Raw genomic sequence first — 21,516 nt, forward strand, 5'->3', positions numbered from 1 at the left:
GTCTAAATGAAAAATAAAAAACGGAGAAAGTACAAACACAAATAATCAACAATAAGACTGAAGGGGGCAGAAATCAGCAATGAAACAAAGACTCGTATGCCTAAGATATTTAAAAAGGATTATGAGCAATTTATAAAAACTCTGACAAAATAATATTGAATTCCTTATGAAATGAATGGTTTCTAAATTTTAAAGAATCAACACTGAGAGCATTCTTGATTTCCTTCATGACTATAGATTTGTTCATCTTCTTCTGAGGTCATAACAACTCCCCACGGCTCCCCCCAGGAAAACTAGGTCAAAAAATCCACAAATGCATTTGTTTCAGATCTTCAAATTACAAATAGTATGATATTATTTCAATACTTTCAAAGCATAGAAAAGAAATAAATAAGGGTATCTTGCTAACTAACATCAATGCAAAAAATCTCTAATAGGATATTAGCAAATATAATCCAATAAAACTTTTTTTTTAAATGTATCATGACCAAATAGTTTAGTGAGAAATGAAAGAATGGTTCAAGAATAATCAAAAGTCATGGCCTCCTATCTGATATTTATTGCTTCTTCCCTGGACCATGCACCTAAACTGATCCCCTACAACCTTCTAAGCGTATTCCTTCTCACTCTCTCCCCATCATCCCACCACAGTGGAAAGTCTATCTTTTTGACAGTGAGCCTCCTGAGACTTCTAATAAATCATTTTTTTGTTTCCCTATTTATGCTCCATCAGAGAGTCTCCACTGCCTTCAAAATAAAGACAATTCTAACTGTGGCTGTGGCATGTGAAGGAGCCCCTGCCTACCTCTCTAGCTTTGTTTCCAGCCCACAAACATGCTGGATTCTCTAGCCACTGAAAAGTACTTGGAGATGTTCAACTCACTACTGTTTCTTTTCTCAGGGCTTCCCCACATGCCAGAACACTTTTCTTCTTCCCTTTAGCTTCCTCCACAGTGTATTCTGCCACCATCTCCTCTAGGAAGCCTCCCTCCACTGTGCTGAGTTGGTTTCCTTGTCTGTCCTCCACACAGCACTTTGGAACTGTAGGTTTATGTGCTGGCATTGTTGGCTTGCAAGGCAATCTCCCATGCTGCACCTTAACCTGCTTGAAGACAGAGTTTTTATTTCTTGTGCTGAGCATATGCCTGGCATACAGTAGACATTAAATAAACACTGAAGAGATGAGTACTTTCCAGTCTGAAAATCATCTTCAGATCAAGAAAATCACTTTAGTAGTTAAAGAAATCCCTCAGACATAAGATTACTTTGGGGGCTTTGCTTAAAACTACTCTATGCTGGCTTCTGACCATAATAAAAGTTTTTTTCAAGATTGTCAGCCCTTGAGGAGTAGATGAGTATCTCATAGGATAGTGTTTTCATGAGGTGTCTTCCTATACTTGGGAGGATTAGCGACTTGGAATTTTATTTTATTTTATTTTATTTTTTTGTCTTTTTGCCATTTCTTGGGCTGCTCCTGTGGCATACAGAGGTTCCCAGGCTAAGGGTCGAATTGCAGCTATAGCCACTGGCTTACACCACAGCCACAGCAATGCCAGATCTGAGCCGTGTCTGCGACCTACACCACAGCTAACGGCAATGCCGGATCATTAACTCACTGAGCAAGGCCAGGGATCGAACCTGCAACCTCATGGTTCCCAGTCAGATTCATTAACCACTGCACAACCACGGGAACTCCAGACTTGGAATTTTAGAGTTTGAAGGTGACGAATGCTAAAGACTAAATGACCCATCTAAAAATTCTGTTTGGAACAGGCACAGATTGATTCTGCCATTAATGCACAGGCAGCACCCCTGCACAGAAACCTCCTTGATTTGCCATCCTACAAGAGAAGCTTCCCACTTGCCCACATGGCATCATTTCTCACTGCAGATTGTATCATCAGTACAGGGAAGAAACCATGGTCCTTACTGCCCTTGCTCATGGAAGCTGCAAGTGCTTCTCAGTAAGGTTGCTTCTGCTTTTCTGAGTCCCAGATTCTCGGACACTTCTACTTCAACCACAATTCCAGATGAATGTCTTTCCTATAATTTAGAGCATCTTATGCGTCAGCTACTATTTCAATTATCTGTCATGGAAAGGTTTCACATTTTCTAAAGCATTACTCAAAGACAACATTTTAAAACCTAAAGCTAACCAGACAACATGCATGCTCACATGAAGCTAGTAGATATGTAGCTTACATAATCTGGAAACTACCTAGCAGATTTCTAATCCAATCAAGTCCTTTACCAATAAGTCACAAAACATTAAAATGTACCAGAAAATGAGGAAAGTTAACTTCAGGGTCAACCAGTGTGTTCACTCCAGCACCATCTGTGCATCTGCTACGTGATTAGACTATGTTGGGCAATATTTAAATTACTGGGCAGCCCTACCATAGAGATCATATGCTTACAAGTGAGTAAGACTTGTCAGTACAAGAGAGCCACTAACTGCTCTGCAGAAGAATCTACTCTGAGAAAAAACTTCTGTGGTTTTTTTTTTCTAGACTTATGTGAGGTTGTCAGTCTCGATTGCCTGATTACTTGGTGGGTTGTGAGATGTTTGTAGAGGGTGGGGGAGAGGCATTTCTTCCCCTCCTTTTACATGGAAATTATTGCATTCTTTTTAATCATGTTTCTGTGTTTGTTTTCCCCCACCAGACAGGGAGCAATTTTGTCTATTCACTACCTAGAACAGTGCCTGACACATACTAGATACTCACTAACCACTGGAAGAAGGAGAGGAGAGATGAAGAAAAGAAGAGAGAAGTAGCAACAGAGTTGTTAGGTTGAGCACAAACAGGAAAAGATAAAACCAGATGAGCTGTGAGTGAGTGTACTGCCATCAGCACAGTATTTCTCTTTCTTAATGAGAGAAAATTGAAGACTGACATCGAGATGCATAGTACACCTTCAAGTTTTGTTCTGTAAGTGTGACATACAGTAGATTTTACACCATTTTCATTTCAGAATGTAAGCTCAAAAGATTTTGTTAAAGGGGAGTTCCCATCATGCTCAGTAGTTCACGAATCTGACTAGGAACCATGAGGTTGCGGGTTCGATCCCTGCCCTTGTTCAGTGGGTTAACAATTCGGCGTTGCCATGAGCTGTGGTGTAGGTTGCAGACATGGCTCGGATCCCGAGTTGCTGTGGCTCTGGTGTAGGCCAACGGCTACAGCTTTGATTTGACCCCTAGCCTGGGAACCTCCATATGCCATAGGAGCGGCCCAAGAAAAGGCAAAAAGACAAAAAAAAAAAGATTTTGTTGAAATAATAATATGCTGTATAGGGTGTGGAGAAAAGGTAACACTCCTACACTGTTGATGGGAATGTAAATTGGTACAGCCACTGTGGAGAAAAGTATGGACTTCCATAAAAAACTAAAAATAGAGTTACTATATGATCAAAGCAGTCCCAGAAAAGTTATATCTGGAAAGGATGAAAACTCTAATTCAAAAATATACATATAGCCCAATGTTCATAGTGGCACTAGTTACAATAATCAAGACTTGGATGTAACCTAAATGTGCATCAAAAGATGAATGGATAAAGATGTGATAGATATATACACACACACACATACATACACACACACACACACACTCAAAATGGAATACTATTCAGTCATAATAAAAGAATGAAAAAATGCCATTTGCAGCAACATGGATGGACCTAGAGATTATCATGCTAAGCAGAGTAAGTCAGACATAGACAAATATCATATGATATCACTTCTTCATAGGCTCTAAAAAGTGATACAAGTGAACTTATTTACAAAACAGAAACAAATTCACAGGTGTAAAAATGAATTTATGGTTACCAAGGAGGAAGGGGAAAGGAAAAATTAGGTGTTTGGGATTAACAGATATACACTATTACATACAAAATAGATAAACAACAAAGGCCTACTGTATAGCACAGAGAACTATATTCAATATCTTGTAATAGCCTATAATGAAAAAGAATCTGAAAAGAATAATTCAACCACTTTGCTATACACCTAATACTAAAACAACATTGTGACTCAACTACAATTCAATTTTAAAAAAAGGATTTATTAGAGGAACTTATACCCATCCTCCTTAAAATTTTCCAAAAGGTTGAAGAAGAAGGAACACTCCCAAAGACATTCTATGATGCCACCATCACTCTAATTCCAAAACCAGACAAAGATACCACCAAAAAAGAAAACTATAGGCCAATATCTGTGATAAATACAGACATAAAAATCCTCAACAAAATTTTAGCCATCCAAATACAACAACATATAAAAAGATCATACATCACGACCAAGTGAGATTCATTCCAGGTTCACAAGGATGGTTCAACATACACAAATCAATCAATGTCACACACCGCATTAACAAAAGAAAAGTCAAAAACAACATGATCATCTCAATGGATGCAGAAAAAGCATTGGACAAAGTCCAACATCCATTCATGATAAAAACTCTTACCAAAGTGGGTATAGAGGGAACATTCCTTAACGTAATCAAAGCCATTTACAGCAAAACCACAGCAAATATAATCCTCAATGGAGAAAAACTGAAAGCCTTCCCACTGAAATAAGGAACAAGACAAGGATGCCCACTCTCAACCACTGTTATTCAACATAGTATTGGAAGTCCTAGCCACAGAAATCAGACAAACAAAAGAAATAAAAGGCATCCAAATTGGAAGAGAAGAGGTAAAAATGTCACTGTATGCAAATGACATGATACTATATATAGAAAACCCTAAAGACTCAACCCAAAAACTACTCAAACTGATGAACAAATTCAGCAATGTAGCAGAATATAAGATTAACATTCAGAAATCAGTTGCATTTCTGTATACCAGCAATGAAATATTAGAAAAGGAATACAAAAATACAGTACCTTTTAAAATTATACCCCCAAAAAACAAATACCTGGGAATAAACCTGACCAAGGAGGTGAAACACTTATATGTTGAGAACTATAATACATTAATCAAGGAAATTAAAGAGGATGCAAAGAAATGGAAAGATATCCCATGCTCCTGGGTTGGAAAAATTAATATTGTAAAAATGGCTACACTACACAAAGCAATCCGAAGATTCAATACAATCCCTATCAAATTACCCATTATATTTTCCATGGAACTAGAACAAACAATCCAAAAATTTATATGGAACCACAAAAGACCCAGAATTTCCAAAGCAATTTTGAGGAACAAAAACCAAGCAGGAGGCATAACTCTCCCAGACTTCAGGCAATATGACAAAGCTATGGAAATCAAGACAGTGTGGTACTGATACCAAAAGAGACATACAGATCAATGGAACGGAACAGAGAACCCAGAAATAAACCCACACACCTATGGTCAATTGATCTTTGACAAAGGAGGCAAGAATATTAAATGGGAAAAGGACAGACTTTTCAGCAACTGTTGCTGGGAAAACTGGACAGCTGCATGTAAATCAATGCAACTGGAACACACACTCACACCATGCACAAAAATAAACTCAAAATGGCTGAAAGACTTAAATATAAGACAAGACACCACCAAACTCCTGGAAGAGTACATAGAAAAAACATTCTCTGACATCAACCTTACAAATCTTTTCTCAAGTCAGTCTCCCAAAGCAACAGAAATAAAAGCAAAAATAATCCAATGGGACCTAATCAAACTGACAAGTTTTTGCACAGCAAAGGAAACCAAAAAGAAAACAAAAAGACAGCTTACAGAATGGGAGAAAATACTTTCAAATGATGTAACTGACAAGGACTTAATCTCTAAAACATACAAGCAACTTATACAACTCAAGAGCAATAAAGCCAACAACCCAAATGAAAAATGGGCAAAAAGCCTGAATAGACATTTCTCCAAGGAAGATATACAGATGGCCAATAATCACATGAAAAAAAAATGCTCAACATCCCTGATTATTAGAGAAATGCAAATCAGAACTACCATGAGATCCCACCTCACACCAGTCAGAATGGCCATTATTAATAAGTCCACAAATAACAAATGCTGGAGGAGGTGTGAAGAAAAGGGAACCCCCCTGCACCATTGGTGGGAATGTAAGCTGATACAACCACTATGGAGAACAGTATGGAGAGACCTTAGAAATCTGTACATAGAACTACCATATGACCCAGCAATCCCACTCTTATCTATACATAGAACTACCATATAACCCAGCAATCCTACTCTTGGGCATATATCCGGACAAAACTTTCCTTAAAAATAGACACATGCGGAGTTCCTATCGTGGCACAGTGATTAACGAATCCAACTAGGAACCATGAGGTTGAGCGTTCTGTCCCTGCCCTCGCTCAGTGGGTTAACCATCCAGCGTTGCTGTGAGCTGTGGTGTAGGTTGCAGACGCGGCTCGGATCCCGCGTTGCTGTGGCTCTGGCGTAGGCCAGTGGCTACAGCTCCGATTCGACCCCTAGCCTGGGAACCTCAATATGCCACGGGAGCAGCCTAAAGAAATAGCAAAAAGAAAAAAAAAATAGACACATGCACCCACATGTTCATTGAGGCACTATTCACAAGAGCCAAGACATGGAAAAAACCTAAATGTCCATCGACAGATGATTGGATTAAGAAGATGTGATATATATGCACAATGGAATACTACTCCATCATAAAAAAGAACAAAATAATGCTATTTGCAGCAACATGGATGGAACTAGAGACTCTCATATTGAGTGAAGTTAAGTCAGAAAGAGAAAAACAAGTACCATAGGATGTCACTTATATCTGGAATCTAATATTTGGCACAAATGAATCTTTCCACAGAAAAGAAAATCATGGACTTGGAGTATAGACTTGTGGTTGCCAAGGGGTAGAGGGAGGGAGTGAGATGGACAGGTAATTTGGGGTTAATAGATGCAGACAATTGCCTTTGGAATGGATTAGCAATGAGATCCTGCAGTGTAGCACTTGGAACTATGTCTAGTCACTTATGATGGAGCATGATAATGTGAGGAAAAAGAATGTATACATGTATGTGATGTGTGACTGTGTCACCTTGCTGTACAGTAGAAAACTGCGAACATTGCAAACCAGCTATAATGGAAAAAAAAATCATTACAAAATTTTTTTAAAAAGGATTTGTTGAGAGTAACAAATGCCTTTATAAAGCCCAAGTTAACAAACTTCTTCATACACATCGATAGACATTGTTGGACTACTGGATTCAAGATTCTATGGGTCAAAGTGAGCCAAACTCCAGCACTCTGCTTGTGCCTCAACCATTCTCTGTTGGATATGTTTTCCGAACATGTTACCCATTTCATTAGCTTCAGCCCAGAGCCCAATGTCAGTATGTATAGTCTGGCCCCATCTCAATAGGCAGTAGCCAGACAGCATGCTACTGTGGGAAGAAACAAAGTCCAAGACAGAAAGTAATGAGGAAACAGGAGCCAAAGCCTAGACTGGCTCTTATACCCCCAAACTGACAATCCCAAATGGAAATACCAATGAAGACATATTGAAATTTCACTCGAGAATAACTATTCACAAAAGTTTGAAATTGTTAGATTACAAACAGGAGACAATATTAAGAAATCTTAGAAAATAATCTCTTTTTTTAATCAGAAAGTGCTTAGCAGCAAATGAATAAAATTCTTAAGTATGCGCTTAGATCTGACAGTGCTGAGAACCGGACATCATGTTCAGACCCTTAACTTCACAAAAGGAGGAAAGTGAGGTTCAGGGAGATTTCCCTTATCCTGAGGTCTTTGAGATAATGTCAAAATGGGATTCCCAATTCAAACTAGAGTGTACTCTTCTTTCTGTTCACCTCAAATAATTCACTAATTATGCATAATTTACTCCAACTACTTAAACAATGAAGAACCATATTATGTAACAGGTTCCCAGACAGAGAAGATTCCAGGTACCCTGTGATGGTCAGCAACTCAGTGATGTCATCAAAGGCCCAGGTTCTTCCCATCTCACTGCTTTGCCTTCCTAGGTTCAAATTCCTCCTAAGTCTGATTCCCTTCAGAGTTTCCAGATAGCATTGCTTGCTACTGAAAGTTGTGCATTTATGTGCTAATATTGGTTATGGGAGGTAGGGAAAAAATATAAATCCTTCCAACTTGCAAAACTTAGATTTTATGCTCACTCCTGATCCTTTCAAGTTGGAGATGGGGTGGATATTTGAATAGACCTGAAGTTCTGTTATTCATATGTAATTTAGAATTAGGTAACAGATTTAGCTTGACTACGAAGTATCTGCCTCAGTCATCATTCAAAGCAATGTGATTTACAGTGAGATTCTGCTGTGTAGCACTGAGAACTATGTCTAGATATTTACAACGCAGCACGACAATGGGAGAAAAAAATTATGTATACATGTATGTGTAACTGCGTCCCCATGCTGTACAGTGGGGAAAAAAAGTGTGTTGGAGGAAATAAAAATAAAAAATAAATTTAAAAAAAAAGCAATGTGCAAGAAGCCAGAAATCCAAGCTGTCCTAGGTCAACTTAAATGCTACCAATGCTAACTCACCACTCCCCAATACTTCCCCAACCAAACTTCAAAAGTAATAGAAAAAAATGAGGCAAGAAAGAAATTGGCATAAGTTATTGTACCTTGTTTTTAGGCAATTTCTGGTCCTGTTTGGCAGAGCTCCTTCTTCAGTTATTTTGGTGGCACAAGAAAGCGACCCACTGAATCCAGCATTTGAGGTTTATGTAAATCAGTGCTGCACATTAGAATAAGGAAGTCTGCATACCCCAGCAACCTAATTAAATTGGACTTTCTGGGGGTAGAACCCAGGCATAGGTACTTTTTTAAAGCTTCCTAAGTAATTCTAACACGCAGCCAGGGTTGAGAATCACTCGTGTTACTAAGTAGGCTGATTGCCTGAATTTCTCCATTAATATCCCTGAGTTGCCTAGTTATGGCCCAAGACTTTGAATTCGGTTTATTTGCAATTTTCCCAGGTGACTTAAAGCATAATCCACTTAAATAAAACATCATCTGTGGTATGATAATAACTACAACTTGAGGTAAGGACATTGTGTCAGCTTCCTTTTAGAGAATACTGCTCAATCAATGGATGAATGTCTGAACCAAAATATCATACAGGCATGAGGGATTTTATATTGCTTTCTATTTCTGGGTGTTGTATATAATATATATTGGCAACATTTCATTTTTATATTGTAATGGGCTCTCCATAGGCTTATACTGAAATTGGTTTTCTGCTGTAATCTCGCATTTTAACAGCCTCTATAGACCTGCTCAGAAACTTACTCAAATTGTTGTGAAGAATATTTGGCATCATAATTTATATTTTTAAATTATACAAATGTCTCTCTTCTCCTTCCCAATCCAACCACAGGATATATTGAAGTACCATTACAACTGCAATGGGAAGTAAATACTTGACATGTTCTGTAATTATTTTACAAAACCTAGAAACTATTTCTCCTCTCAACTGCAGAGTTATCCTCAGATTTTTAATAGGATTCTTGACATCTATTTCAAATGATGGGAAAAGTGGTTGTTTTATCTTATTTTATTTGAATAAATGCTATATTAAAATTAATATTACAAACAACGGACCTATTGAAAGCCCCTAGAGGATTGGGTAGATGGCCCTTCTTAGACTTGTCTCATTCGGGTTGCCTTCCAGGTCAGCCAGGCCACTCTTCTTCTCAAATACCCCCCTTAACCACCTCCAAAGTAACAGGATTAAACACACCTCCTTTGCGGTGAAATTATCATTATCAGCCTATAATACTCATAAGGGAGGTGGCTGCTTTCTCCTGCCTTATCCTTCTCCTAGTCATCATCTCTGTGCAATCTCTCTGAGCGGTTGGACTCACCTTCCTGATCACTCATGTCTGGGGCTCTGCAGAGGTCCAAATTGAGATGCACCACTTCCTATCTCTAGGTTATTTATACAACTTCACGTCTATAAATTTCCACTTCTTGATCAGTAAAATGCAAATGTTACCTCTTAGCCTCCTTGGGAGGATTCCATGAGATAGTCCATGGATCACTCAGCACAATGCATTGCACATGATGAGGTCTCAGATTTTAGCTGTTAACATACCACTGTGGCTGATGACTGTTGTCATCCAATGGGCATGTCAGCCATCCCGTGGGCATGTCCTACATAGTTCTATGGTTTTCTTATATCTAATTTCTCTTTTCTATTTCCATTGCTGCCACCTTGCTTCAAGTCTTTATCATATCATACCTACACTATCACATCACTGTCCAGGAACACTTCCTCTTTCCTGCTTCTAGCTGCTTGCCTCTCCTCTCCAGAAAAAGGAATAAACTAATTCCATCTTCTAGTCCATATTATAATGTCACTCAAATCTAACAATATAACTCCTCTTATCTGTCTACATTTGACTCACTTTTTCAAAAAAATATTTTCCTGACACAACCCTTCAAAGCCCCAGCTCCTGTGAGAACTTCACTAAGATCCTCAAGTTGAAATGAGAGAACACAATCAGACTAACACGAAAAAATCATTTCACAAATTGACCGCCTTTTTTATCACCCCTCACAACTGGAGCTCTACAGATATCACTTTGGAAATCACTTTAAGGGAAATGATATGAACAAATCATAGGAAACTAATATGTTCCTTCTCGATGTCCCCATGCTCTGAAGCACAAAAGACCAGCAGCTTAAGAGAGGGAGCACAACCAAGCCTAAGTTAAGACATTCTTCATGAGCTCAGTTTCTAAGAGTTTGCACTTCTTCTCTGAGAAGACGGTTTGGGAAAGGCAATGACTTCCAGTGTGAGGTCATCAAGTCATGCGTGGTAAGGACATCTAGCATAAGCTGCTGCTGCTCAGCCCCTTCAATAGCACAGCCCCATCAATAGTCACTCTCCAAAATCCCCCTTCCCATTGCCTTCTCAGTGTCAACCTTGCTTGTTGCCTAGATTTGAGCTGATTCATCTAGTTGCTGCTCCATCTAGTTGCTACTCCAGGATGCACCAAACACTATCCTATCCTATTCTAATTAAGCAAATGTAATTCCCCAGGGCTCTGAAAAGAAGGCTTTGCTACTTGGCGTGGAGATTGGTCCAAAAACTGTTAAAAGCAGACTCCCCTGCCACTTCTCTCTCCATCAAAACATTGAGCTCTGTAAATAGCAGTAGAGGGCTTATGCTCACAAAGGTGACCTTTCCACTCCTCATTAGCAGTCTGAGTCTTGTATCTGTGGCAACAAAGGCTCCATTGCGTGTTAAGCACCTGTTCTCCTCATCTCAGTTCTCAGTATAAGGGTATGGTGGTCAGCGTAACTGCAGCCATGCCTCAAGATGCAGTATGAATCGTGCAGACCAGAACACTATTTTTTGTTGTTGTTGTTGTTGTTGTTGTTGTTGCTATTTCTTGGGCCGCTCCCTCGGCATATGGAGGTTCCCAGGCTAGGGGTCGAATCAGAGCTGTAGCCACCGGCCTACGCCAGAGCCACAGCAACGCGGGATCTGAGCCACGTCTGCAACCTACACCACAGCTCACGGCAACGCTGGATGGTTAACCCACTGAGCGAGGGCAGGGACAGAACGCTCAACCTCATGGTTCCTAGTCGGATTCGTTAACCACTGCGCCATGACGGGAACTCCTCCCAGAACACTATTGAAAGTGAAAGAGGGAACTAATAACAATTAGACTAGGACAATAGGCATAAAACAGAATGGTCCTAGTGAGGCAGGAGATAGATGGGCTCCAGGATAGGCATTTACAACTGGCCTATTATTTACACTTCTTGAGGCAGGAGATAGTTGGGCTCTGGGATACTTACAACCAGCCACCACTTCAAGATAGAAAAAAACAACAGGCACAAGGCAAATAATTGGTATTTGTCTTCTGTGAACTTGTTAAACAAACATAATGACAGGATCAGAGGAGGGGCTAAGCCTTACTTGGGGAAAAGACCAAGAATTCACATACTTTCCATCCTTGGGTCAGGGAAACCCCAACTACACATGGGCAGAGAGACCTCTCTGGGTCAGAAAGTTTAGCTAGCCTTATTATAGTCAGGCCATGCTTTGGAATCTATCTTGGCCAAAAGATGTGCATGCAGACCAGAGACAGCCTCGGGCTTGGTCAGGTGTGAAAGATAAAACAAGAGAACGGGCCAAAGGAAAACAAAGACCCGGAAGAACTGTCCTATATAAGTGATTTAAATCACCTCTCTGGCATGTTCCTCATTCAGGGGGATACCCACGCCCTCACTCCTCCTTTGGGTGTGTATTACTGCTTTGCTTCTGCCTTAGATAAACAGGCTAATTCTCTGCGTGATCTCCCACATGTTGTACTGTGTTTCTAACAATAAACTTTTTACCTTTCTTCACAATCTTTGCCTCCTTGAAACATTCTTGCTTTCAAAAGCGGTGGGGGGGGGGGCAAGAATCAGGGCAATTCTGCTTTTAGCCTCTAGCTAGTCCAGTGGCTAGGATTCCCGGTTTTCATCCAGGCTTCCCAGGTTCAATTCCTGAGCAGAGAATTAATATCTCACTTCAAGCCATCATGCACTGCAGTCTCTCTGAGATCACTAGGAGCTCTATCACCATACTTCCGAGTACTGTGATACTTAGAAATTGGTACAGGGACACAATCCCCTGTTCCTGTGTCGTAAGAGATGAAGATGACATGAATCATCAATTTTTTGGTGAGGAAGGATTTTCTATATATTAAAACCATCAACTAGCAGAGAAGGAGCCTCTATTCCTCTCACATACCATGAGGCAGGACTTTCGTGCTCATCTGGCATCTTGGATGAGAGCGACCACCACTTTAACCCTCCAGTTCTCTTCCTCAGAAGGAAGGAGAGCTGAGTTCTCTGGCTTGGTTCCATCCTTTCCATTTTATTGACTCAAAGGAAGAAAGGAGTTGCCTTTGAAATTAAATAATGAAATAAACTGTCTATTCAAAGTAATAATTCTGAAACTGTAGCTTGATTTGTGACAATTAGACAAAAAGAAAAATCTAATTTCGTAGGACTCTAAAAAATAAGGGGAAAATACCAATAACAATAATAGCTTAAAAATTAGAGAAAAAAATGTTGGGTGCAAGACATTTGAAAATGGGCTAATATATACAAATGACTTAAATGATAAATTTTGGCATGATTATTAAGGGATGGTTAACTTTCATAATGATTACGGTCTTTCCAAATTAATTTATAGGTTTAATAAAATGTCCCTCAAAATTGCAACAAAATTAGATTGACAAAATAGCTCTAAGGTTTATCCATAAATATATTCTTTGTCTCAGCATTATTTCTGTGTTTTTGCAAACAGAGGCTCTATAATCCTTACAAATATTAGAACATATTATAAAACTACAATACCTAAAAATACTGTTTTTTAATATTTTGAAGTATTTTTAATATTTTAAAGTAAATATTGATATATATCTAAGACCAAATATATGGAGGTGGTTTTTCTAATAGAATTTGAAGGGATCGTTTCAATACTATTTGGAAAAAAATATTTTTGGAAAAAATTCTAGATCCTTAGATCATACTATAAACAAATGACTCAAATATATGTATAAATTAGATATAACATTGAAACCATAAGATGAAAATTATATGTACATGTTTACTTGGTTTTTTGGTGAAGAAGGATTTTCTATATATTAAAACAGTGGGGGAGAGAGTTCCCATGGTGGCTCAGTGGTTAACAAACCCAATTAGTATCCATGAGGACATGGGTTTGATCCCCGGCCTTGCTCAGTGGTTTAAGGATCCAGCCTTGCTGTGAGCTGTGGTGTAGGTCACAAATGCAGCTCAGATCCCTTATTGCTATGTCTATGGTATAGACTGGTAGCTACAGCTCTGATTGAAACCCTAACCTGGGAACCTCTATGTGCTGCAGGTACAGCCCTAAAAAGACAAAAAAAAAAAAGAAAGAAAAGAAAAGAAAAGAAAAAATGAAACAATGGAAGAAATTACAAAAGGAAAAATCAGATTTGGTTTTATAAAACTCTTAAACTCTTAAGTCAAAACATCTTTAACAAAATTAAAGGGCCAGATCTGGAATGTATTTTAACTTAATGAATGAAAGAGGATAATGGTTCCATTATGTAATAAGACCACCTAACAAACAACCAAAGCCTCAGAGGACTTTGACAATCATCACTGACTGCTCATAGTTTGGGGTCAGCTAGGAGACAGCCAGGTGGTTTTCCTGATCTTGACTGTGTTCACTCTCTCACCTGAGATTCAGCTGATGTCAGTGGATTTACAATGGCCTCTGCATCTTTGTACACGTATCTCATCCTCCAGCAAGCCCACCCCGGGCTTGTACTCATAATGATCCAGGAGAGAAATCAGAAATTTGCAAAACTGTTGGAAGCCTAGGCTCAAAAGTGGCACACAATCAATTTGCCTCGTTTTATCGATCAAAGAATTGCCCTGGGGTGGAAAATAGACTCTGCTTTTATGGGAGGAATTCCAAAGTCACAGGACAAAGAGCACAATGGATATAGGGAAAAGTGAAAATTTGAGACCATGAAAGCAATTGATCTCCTACAATATCATTATTCAATCAAGAAAATAATCTCATCTCAAATTAATAAATGGGAAAAAGGCTCAGGTAATCACAAAAAGATGTAGAAAGGGAAAATTAAAATATGAAATCTTTATGAATTAGAATAAGTGAAGGTAATTTTTAAGAAATAATAATATGTAAAGGTGTTTTAGAATCTATTCTAATTTGCTGTCTTAAAATATATATACTTTATATATATATATATATATATATATTTTTTTTTTTTTTTTGCTTTTTAGGGCCGCACAAGTGGCATATGGAAGTTTGCAGGCTAGGGCTTGAACTGGAGCTGCAGCTGCCAGCCTACACCACAGCCACAGCAACACAGGATCCAAGCTGCGTCTGTGACCTACACCACAGGTCATGGCAATGCCAGATCCCCTAACCACTGAGCAAGGCCAGGGATCAAACCCAAATCCTCATAGATACAGTTGGATTTGTTTCCACTATGCTGCAATGGGAACTCCCTAAAAATAAACTTTTTAAAACAAGAAAATATACTATTATTTCCTAATCTAGCTTGATATTTCCCAGGACTGGAAATTGGACGCCTATGTGGAACTGGTGTAAACACATTAGTAAAAACTTTTTATTTTTTTGCTGTACCCATGGCATACAGAAGTTCCCAGGCCAGGGATCAAACTCAAAGCCACAGCAGTAAATGAAGCCACAATAGTGACAACCCCAAGTCCTTAACCACTCTGCCACCAGGGAACTCCCAGGAAAACTTTTTCTAGAGGAGCATGGTATAATACGCACCAAATGTGTTTCTCTCCATTACCTCAAACTTAGAGATAACTATACCTGAAGAGGTTTGTAAACCAAACAGATCATTATCAAGCCATCATAGCAACACCAGTGTATATTACAGGCATTTATGGAAATATTAAACACATTTAATATTTACCAGGTTGCCTTGAGCACTGCCCAAGCACCATGGACATACACTACCATAAGCCTCCCAAGGTGACCAGACCAGTTGACTAGTTTGACAAATTTGAGAGGGATAAAGGAGAAAGAGAGAGAAAGGCAGACTCCTAAAGGAAGAATCAGAATGAATTGTGCCCCAAATATAGGCTTTCCCTGAGTAAAGAAGAGCACTCCTCTTCTCTGGTAGAAGACACTTTGGTTTTTTAACTCAAGATCATCTCACCTCTTTATCTTTTCTAACAGAACCCCAATGTTGTATGGGTATCCACCCCATTTCCCCAAATCCAGATAAATTAAGCCCAATTTCTGACAATAACTACTCATCCTGATATGGGAATGTGACCTAGGACAGGCCAACTGTAGCAATGGAAGAATGTCCATTCCATGCTTGAGGAAGACTTTTATCTTTCACTTGCTATTTATGAATAAGGAAGCAGGAACCCTGATGGGCACTGGTGATCATTTTGTCACCATGAGGGAAACAACCCTAGAAAGGAGCAGAGCAGAGAAATGGAAAGAATCAGGATCCTTGATGCCATGATTTAATCTCTAATAGCCATGCCTGGAGCCTGCTTTGACTCTGGGTTCCCAGACATGTGAGATATGTCTCCTTATTGTTTAAGCCTTTAGGAGTCTAGACTTTCTGCTACTTGTGGCCACAGGCAACCTAACCAACATACATCCACACAGGCGCACATATAGACACACAGGCATGAGCACACACACACACACACACACACACACACACACACACACACACACAGGCACCCTCTCCTAGAACTATCCCCTTCCAAAACATGTGCAGCCTTCAGAACTGAAATTTTTTTAAGAGTTCATAACGATACAGAAAAACATGAACCTGTACCATTGGCCACTTCTACCTCTGAGGGAAAAACAAAAGAAGACAGACTGGCCCTGCTCCACTCCAGCTAAGTACTACAACAGCATTCCACACACCCTTGAACGTGTAAGATAAATGGAGTGGCTTGTCCTCTGCAGATCTATTTATAGCTACAGACACAAGTCAGAATCTCAGATGAAGCCTGTTATTTGTGACCAAAAGGGCCTGACTTTTTGCGGTGTCTCCAAACATATTTCTGATTTAAGACACGTCTGTTTTATGCTCGGTTTTTCTAATTCACAGAAATCCTACTTGCCTCTCCACTAAAGATCCTTACAGTCCCAATATTTTCTTATCTGGGAACCAAAATGCTGAAGATGTGCTACAATAAATGTCTTTTATAAAGATATGAGTTGCAATTTTACTCTCCAAATCACAATTTTAAGCTCTATTACAGTGATTATGACCTTTCATTTGAAATGTTCTTGAGATTTTTTTTCAAAGCCATATCTATATGATTAGATATAAAAAGAATATTTTCAACACACTTTTAATAGGACATAAGGGTCCAATAAAACAAATGTTCTGTGGATATTATAAAGTTCAAATTATTAGTGCCTTTTTTGAAAATTTTATTAAGATTATATTGAGTTTTAGCATTGAGTTGGAAGCTGTTTCTATAGTACAAATGCAAAACCTCATCAATTTTGACTGCATGAGAATGCAAATTCTATCCTTCTAAGTTCTTTAATGAATAATTAATATCATGCCCATTGATCTGGCTTCAAGCACCAATCAGCTGGCCAAAATAAATTGGATTTGTATTGAATAGTTCCACATGCTCACCACAAATATTACTGTTTCCTCTAGGAAAAGCCTATAATAGTATGAAATGAAGCCCTATTGGAATACTTTGCTGCTATCTGCATGAATAATCATTCCTTTTTTAAACTCTTCAGTCAAAACACTAGCTGATCTTAAAAATAAAAGGCCTGTTTGTAAAAGAGAACTGCTCAATAACATCAGAAATTAAATCAATTTGTATGGAACAGGTGCACATCACCTTTTCTTTCTCTTTGGAACCCATATTTCCAATGCTTTGGATCCAAGGGGAGCCCTTCATAGCAAGAGGTATTCAAAACCCTTGCCCAGGAGTTCCCTTTGTGGCTCAGCACTAACGACCTTGACTAGTATCCATGAGAATGTGGGTTTGATCGCTGGCCTCGCTCAGTGGGTTAAGGATCCTGCATTGCCATGAGCTATGGTGTAGGTTGCAGACCCAGCTCAGATCTGGCATTGCCATGGCTGTGGTATAGGCCTCAGCTATAGCTCCAGTACGACCCCTAGCCTGGGAACTTCTATATGCCAAACATGTGGCCCTAAAAAGTAAAAGCAAAAACAGAAAACAAAAAAACCACAAACCCTTGCCAAATGCACTTCCCAATCACACTGTAACTTCTATTGGTAGAAAGAAAACTCTGGGGATGCTGAAATAGGGGATGTAGCTTTTGAGTAAAGAAGAGCCAATGACCACCAGGTTTCACTGCAAAAGAAAGTCAGAAAAGCATAAAATATCAGAATCAGAGGTACAAAGGCCAGCCATTTTACTGAATCATCCATTTGGTTCTTGAATCCTCACTTCAAAAAAAAAAAATCACCAAGTGTAGACACTTGTGTCATAAGCATACTTGGGAGATACAAAAGACCCCATGGCCCATATTCTTCTTTTATGAATAGGGTGGTACTTGGTGACAATAATAATGAAACCACTAAATATGTAAAGCAATTTGGAAGTAGGATAGAGAGTTCTGGGTTTATATATTTAGAGATATGTTGATAGAGGTAAGGATAACACATTTGAGTTAAATACTGGTTTTAAAGTCTAGTTAACCAAAGATTATATGTTCAAAATGTTTGAAGCAAATATGTCCCACTATAGTGTGAATGGAACAACTCACACAATTAACTAGATACTAACAATTAGGTAGCAATTTAACTTCAAAAAACATTATTATAAGTCCATCATAAATATTATTTTTAACATAGTTTAAAAAGAAAGGCAGTAATCAATCATGAAGTATAGGAGGGTGGACTGGAAGTTTGGGATGGAAGTGTTCTAAAACTAGGTTGTGATGATGGCTGTAAAACTATAACTATGATGATTCATTGATTTATTTAAAAATTAAATTAAAAATCTCATCATGAAAAAAAAATCATGAAGCAAGGTGTCCTAAGAGTTCCTAACCTCTACGTGAAAGTATGCACAATGAGAGTTCCCTGCTGGCCTGGAATTTAAGTACTTGATGTTGTCACTGCTGTGGCTCCAGTTACTGCTACAGTTTGGCTTCTATCTCTGGCCTGGAGAACTTCCATATGCTGCAGGTGTAGCCAAAAAAAAATTTTTTTTAATTTTTTTTGTCTTTTTGGGGCTGCACCCACGGCATATGGAGGTTTCCAGGCTAGGGGTCCAATCAGAGCTGTACTGTCAGCCTACACCACAGTCATAGCAACTTGGGATCAAAGCCACGCCTGTGACCTACACCACAGCAATGATGGATCCTTAACCCACTAAGCAACGCCAGGGATTGAACCTGCATCCTCATGAATACTAGTGGGGTTCCTTAACCACTGAGCCATGACGGGAACTCCAAATATTTTTTTTTAATAAAAATAGAAGTATGAACAATGGTGGTGCCATGCTGTCCATTGCCGAACACTGCTTGTCAGGAAGCTGACAAGAGAACATATTTTAGTTTATAAGTACCAAATTTAATAAGCCTTAATTCAGACACCTTCTGTGGCAAGCAAATATAAAAACCAATGGAATTGTGTCCTCTGGGTGGAGGCCATGTCAAGAAAGCTCTTGAATCCTGGATCTGTTTTTGACCCATCAGGAAGATGATAGGATGAACAGAACTGCTGTAAACCTCTTCCAACATGGCAGCCTGTTGATTAAAGATGGTTGGTTTTGTTCCTTTAAGTTCTCTCTTCCAGGCTTAACATTCCCATGTCTATGGGCATGGCTTAAAACCCATCACATCCTGGTCACTTCCTGATGAATACAAGTTTGAAGAGAAGAGAAGAGCGAGGAGAAAGTACTTGGCAAAGGAAATGACATAACCAAAGACTGAAAAAGAGGAAAAGTACCAGGTAAATTCAGAGCAGAGAGAGAGGGGGTCAGACAGGCAGGGAGCAGGCCAGACTGCCAACGGTGGGCAGTAAACAAGGTGATGCTGGCAAGCTGGGCTGGAGCCAGACAGGGTACTGCCTGGCTGAACAGTTTAGACTTTACTTTGTCTAAAGAAGGCTTTTACGCACAGAAATAAAATGTTCAAAGTAGTATTTTATTAACCTTAAATCTAAGAGCAGAATAAGGCTAGCCAACAGACAAGATACTTGGTTAAAAAACAGAAAAGCATTGTGTTTATAGACTTAGGCTCTGGAGCCCAACTGACTGATAGAGAATTCCTGCTCTGGGACTGACTGTGTGAATGTCGGCAAGTCGTTTAAAGACACCCAAGCCCTTTCCACACCTGTAAAGTGAGCACAGAAACAGTACCCATTTCAGAAACTGGTTGTGAGAAATAAATGAGTTAAGATGTGCAAAGCACTTTATAAGTGACATATAGTAAGCACTTAATAAATGCTAGGTTGTCATCTTCATCACCATTATTAGGATCATCATTAGGCAACACTACTTATAAGATCCTGAACCAGACTTTTGGTAAAGGGAACAGAAAGGAAGAACATATGTGAGATTTGCTGCAGATGAGATTTCCTACCCTCCTCCATAGCTTACCTTTGTCTTGCCTCTCATTTCTGGTCAAAGATAAGAGTATAAAACTACAGAAAAACTTGTTTGGTAAACAGGGAATTAATTCAGTTTCTGTCAATGAGTCTAAGTAGACATTAGTTTTAGACACTTTAGAGAAAGAGTTGTATCTATACAGACAATATCACTAAACTCTTGACTCATACACACCCCATGATTAACTCAAGTGCCCTATTCACCTCTGCCACTGTTCTTAGATTCTAAAGTCTTCACTGAATGAAGGGAAAAGAGACTGATCTTATAAACTCAAATGCTGATATAATTCCTGGTGTTCTTTTGTTGAAAATGTAAAGAGTTCCAGGTTCTAAACTCACTAGGTTTGGAATTCTAGAACTTCACCACCATTCTCCATTAATTACATAATTTAATTTTCAACATAAACTATAGGAATTCAGGTTTAACTTATTTAAACTAATTTATTAACTTAGATTTCCTCATAAAATAAAAATATTACCCATAAAAACTCCCACGACTAGCTTCTCTCACCTCCTCATCCACACACCTGCTTCTTTTACTATTAGAAAGAGTTGTTAAGTTTATGTGACCTAAAAATTATAAGAGTTCCTGAGGAATCAATTAGATCCAACTCCTGTACCATCAAACCTTCTCTACCCTTTATATCTAGGAACCAAAATGGCAATAGGGAAAATAAAGTTAGTATTTATTAGTTTGCAATATTATGTAGCTGGAGAAATTCCAAAGAAAATAAACCACTGGACTTATCATTTAGAAACTGCACTTAGCATCATTTCCAGGAGAAAGGGGAAGTAGCTGTGTGTTGACTTAGGAAAAGCATCTAATAAGAATACCAGTCTTCTTACTATGCAGGGGGATTAAAAATGTTTGCTTATACACATTTGTTCTATATTTGACTCTCATGCATTATCAGTATACTGCAGATGTTTTATTATATGAGTGACTGACATCTGTTTTAGAAAAAAAAAAACATTCTGAACTATTCTGACTTGGAAAAGCTGAGAAAGAGTGGTTCCCATCAAATTAGCCCTATGCAGTCTTCTGTTTCTCTACATTTAAATCCTACTTTAGATTCATGTGTTAACCAGGTCTCCATACACCACTCCCCCACCCTACACCCCATTCAGACACTTTTTATGATCACATATGTGCCAGCCCATCTGCGTGCCCATGATACACCATGGACATTATCGAGTCAGCACAAGATGGGTATAAAGTAACATCAAATGGCTGATTTTCATCAGTGAAAAAGTCTAATACTTGCAACCACTCCATCTTTTCTGTCTTGCCTTCCTGCAGGTCCTGCCTTTATTAATGAATAACAATAGAACTTCTACAAATGAAGATCTAGAAGGTGCAATAGGTCAGTGATATCAAAATCTGCCTTAAAACAGGGGCTGGATAAGTGACTTCAATC

This window comes from Phacochoerus africanus, chromosome 2 (genome assembly GCF_016906955.1).
Source record: "Phacochoerus africanus isolate WHEZ1 chromosome 2, ROS_Pafr_v1, whole genome shotgun sequence".
NCBI classification, from domain to species: Eukaryota; Metazoa; Chordata; class Mammalia; order Artiodactyla; family Suidae; genus Phacochoerus; species Phacochoerus africanus.